This window comes from Ceratina calcarata, unplaced genomic scaffold, assembly GCF_001652005.2.
Source record: "Ceratina calcarata isolate Rehan_Ccalc_2016 unplaced genomic scaffold, ASM165200v1 scaffold268.2, whole genome shotgun sequence".
NCBI classification, from domain to species: Eukaryota; Metazoa; Arthropoda; class Insecta; order Hymenoptera; family Apidae; genus Ceratina; species Ceratina calcarata.
This window is the reverse complement of record NW_017148980.1, coordinates 53,736-58,480: the sequence shown is the minus strand read 5'-3', so window position 1 is coordinate 58,480 and position 4,745 is coordinate 53,736.

Here is a 4,745-nt window from a genome sequence, read left to right as displayed (position 1 = left end):
TTACACATATGCGTAATCGGCCGCGTATATGTTCCCCTCGTCGTCTTAACTTCGACGACTCGGACATTATTATCGTCCCCAGGAAAAACCCTGGTCACTCTTCCCATCTCCCATTGATTAGGAGGCAAAATAGGATTCTGGACCAGTACCATGTCACCCTGCTGCAATTGAGCCTGGGTGGTTTGCCATTTATGACGATGTTGCAGGTGGAGGAGATACTCCCGCGACCAGATTCTCCAGAGTTGCTCGTGGAATTTTTTCAGAACTCTCCAACGCGAAAGCCGCGTGATTTTTTCCGCTTCCATCGTGTTTCTGGGAAGCGCGTTCAACAGTCCACCGGTAATAAAATGACCTGGTGTCAAGACCGAATAGTCGTCCGCACTGTCGCTGAGTGGGGCTATCGGACGCGAGTTCAAACTCGCTTCGATTTTGTAGAGCAATGTCTGCATTTCCTGGCTGGTCGGTGTGAATTCTCCTATCACTCGTTTGAGATGATATTTCACCGATTTCACAAAGTAAGGCGCACTGGGCGGATTAAACCTCCACTTAACTCCCAGTTCGCTGCACTTATTAACTAGCTTCGGCGAATTGGTACTGCGATTAAACTCTCGCATCAATTCGCGGTTCGCTCCCACGAAATTTGTTCCGTTGTCACTGAATACACAAGACGGAACTCCTCTTCGTGATATAAAGCGATCAAATGCAGCTAAGAACGCATTGGTTGAATAGTCATGAATGAGTTCTATGTGTACGGCCTTTGTCGCGTAACATACGAATACCGAAATGTACGCTTTATGAGCCGTTTTTCCTCAGCCAGCGGAATCGCGGACCTGGTAAGGACCCGCGTAGTCCACGCCACAATTCGCGAACACGCGAGCTGGACAAAACCGTTCAGGTATTAATTTTGCATGATTTGTACGGATGGCTGCGCTCGCCAACGCGTACACTCAATGCATTTATGAATCACATCTCGCGCAACGCTGTGACAGCCGAGGATCCAGAATCGCTGTCTTACTGTCTGCATTGTTAATTGCAGTCCTCCATGCAACGTATTTAGATGACACTGCCGAATGATCATTTCTGATACATTATGTTTTGGCTGTATTATCGGATATTTCGTGTCCCACGCGATTACCGCATGTTTAAGTCTTCCACCGACTCTTAGGACGCCAGTCTCGTCCAGAAGTGGATTTAGACTTTTTAGCGGGGATTTCGCCGAGATTGCGCGGTGCTCAGTCAGACACCGGCATTCTTCAACGAAATAAATACGTTAGAGGTGTAACGCGATCCTGTTCGTTGCTTCCCGCACTTGGCAGTAATCGAGTGTCGTACTTCCGATTGTCTTCTCGCCTTTTAAGATTCGGTAAAACCGAAGACAATATGCCACCACGTGGAGCAAACGACTCCACCTCGAAAAGCGGGAATGTAACTCCCATTCTGCATTCGGGGTATTTACGTGGGCGTAGGTCACACGTTTACCTTCGTCGGTTCAACGGAAGCAAGGGTTACAGGCCACTCCGCTTCAGATTTTTGTAACCATGATGGTTCCTCTGCTTCGACGAACACGTCGTTCTAAACCGCAGTAGGTAACGTAGGATCTGGATTAATTATGGCACAAGAAGAAAACGACTGTTTCTCTCGTGCCTTGCTCAAGCCTATCGAACGTTGCCTTAAGTAACCCAGAGTGCTGTCTGCACTCCAAGCATGCCCTCGGTAGTACAACTGATTTCTGCAGAATGAAACTGCAGCGAGCTTTACAACGGACACGTCGAACCGCGTATCACACCAAAAACTATCAATTCCCTTGCGTGGGAACTCGGTATGATGACATTACAAACCGCTTGACCGACGAGCCGAGGAATACAGCATGACGTCACTAAGGACGCGTGGCTGAACGGCTGCCCACAGGAAGATAGCCGGTATGACGTCTCACAGGACGGATTAACCTATTGGCACTGTCTTAACCCGGATACAATATCGAAGATTGCAGAGCAGGTATGATCGGTAACGACTCGTGCAAAGAAACAACTTCTAACGCGACGTATCGCAGATCCGACTTACAAAGTACGGACTCGTTAAAAGTGCGTACTCGATCAACAGTAACAACGCTCGAGTGACTCTATCCGAAGGAACAGCTTCGAGAATTTGTAATTTAGAGGTGCAGGGTTTAAAATAAATTGGGGTTCTTTTTGTTTAAGAAACCTTGCGTCAGTCATTAAATTACCCGTTTCTTCTCCGGACTCCTTGTTAGGGCCACCTATCCCTAACAAATTGGTCATTCGAGCCGGGTACAAAGAGAAACGGACCTACCAGGACAAGAGTGTGTTCACTTGACCTGTGTTGATACAGAGTAGGTTTAACTCTCTGTTATGATGGCTTCACGAGTGCCGGTTATTCAGCAAGGGAATCTGGAAGATTTCCTTGAAGCTCATTTGAAGCGTTGCCAGACGGAAATCGAGAATCTGGTGACGAACATTAAGAAGAAAGGTAGAGCCTGCTTTACCGCGGCCATGCTCAGGGGTAGACTGACTGGCTTGGAAAAGGCTTGGGAAGAGGCGATGAATCGCCACGCAGTAGTCATCGCGTTGGTGGAGGTAACCGACCGCGATAAGTTAGAGTACTTTCAACAGGACTACATAAATACAGGGTGTCCCAGGACTAGTGGTACATATTTTAATGGGAGGTTCCTGAGGTGATTTTAAACAACTTTTTCCTTTATAAAAAAGTTGTCCGAGTCGTGATTATTGAGTTATTAACAAAAATCCCCGACCAATCAGAGCGCAAGTATACAAGGCGGGCAGGAGGGCGGTAACCGCCTCGTGCGTTGCCGCGCCCGTAAGCCGCGCTCATGACGAGAAAATACATGTAGGATTAAAGAAATGATGCACGCAAAAACGAACTAATAAATTGGTTAAACATCAGAGGAAAGAAAGCGATTAGTCGTTACTTACGTTCACTGAACAAATGTAATGTACTCAATGAAATAAATAACAACTTTTCAAGTTACAGAATAGGTAAAATTATGAAAAATGCGAAAAGAATTAGAATTGGACTTACTTTTTCGTTGGTAAGTGCACCTGCTCCTAGAGAACGTGAATGGGTCAATGAGTCGACCTTCGGTACTCGAAGACAGAAACAGATGGTCCGCAGCAGTTGATGCTTGGAGTAAGTCAGTGACCTGCACCTGACGATTTTTTCCTTATCATCACGATCACTGTCACTTTCCCACTGACAAATTTTCACAAAACAAAAATTGTAACTTTTACACTTTCCAAATTCACTGCCATTTTTCATTTTAACAAATCCACTATCACATTGCACTTTGCAATTGAAAATTTGCATACACGTTTTTATTTTAATTCTTAGTTCCGATCGGAATACCGTTCGCGGAACAATTCCACTGCCGCTCTCGGATTATAACTCACTTACACGTAAATGACGAACATATTAAAGTATTCTGTGTTCGTTAGGACACGCATCGTTCTGTTTAGTAACGCAAGGCAATGCTAAATGACCGCTTGCTGGAAGATTTTCTTCCAGAAAGTCTTTCCCTACTCGGTCGACAAGTTTTACAGAAAATGTGTTTGTTTTTTTTAACTAAACCCGACCTTCGTTTCTTTATCATCCTTAAAAATTCTTCACGTGCAGAACACTCGAACCGATGACAAGGGAAAGTTTCCAGTCTTGCACTTACCAGATGCGCTCCTGAGTTTTCTGGATAAGAAGGCACGTGCATTGCAATCTATCCAAACCAGAACTCAAGGTCAGAAAGGGGAGGGACCGCTCTACGAGAAGACTCGTGTGCGTTCCCACACGAACACCGTAAAAGCGGAGGAATCTCCGGTAGACAGGTGTTTCTATTGCCGCGCGTCTCATTGGCTTAATGAATGCGAGCAATTCAAGCTCTTGACGCCTAACGAGCGGTATCAATATGCAAAGAAGAACCGACACTGTATAGTATGCTTCTGTCCAAACACACGGCAGCCGATTGCGTTGCAACAAATGTGGCGGAAAATATCACACATTGCTGCACTTCGAGAAATCGAAACCGACAGGCAATTCGTTGCTAGACGCTCCCCGCGAAACAGCTCCGAAAGAAAAGAAGCTAGTCATTCTAGCAATAAATTTCGGAAGGAGGAAGACTAACTCCATATCGACATCTACTAACCAGTCAGTGTCGTCTCACACGGCAAGACGGGAAATTAAGTGTTGCTCGCGACGGTCCTCGTGCGTATTCACGGGTTAAACGGAACGTCGCTAAAAGCTCGTGCAATCCAGAAACAGGGATTTAGGCGCGGATATTGAAAGGAGGCATACGTCGGATTGACGAGAATCCTTCGAACGCGCGAGGTACCGTCTTCGGCTGAGTGCTCTCCGGACCATATAAAGGCGCAACATCCACACGCACGTTAGAGCGTTATACTGTAACGTTCTAAAATCGCTGGATCCAGCGATTCGATGCGATAATGTGCTTTGCATTCAACCTAATTACTCGCTAAATCCACAAGAGCGCATCGAAACACGCTCTATGGGATTTTCGAATCAAGAGGGTGAATGCTCTTTTCTTCGCAACGAAAAGAAATATCCAGAAGAGTACCCATGCACCAAAATTATCCCGTTCGTAGTGATTATTAATACACACACAAATACACTCCGGCCATGAGTGTCTATTTGTAAGGGTGTCTCGTCTGTAGTATTTATTAAAATAAAAGTTCATGCACTGCGATTATTCACATAAACTAGGC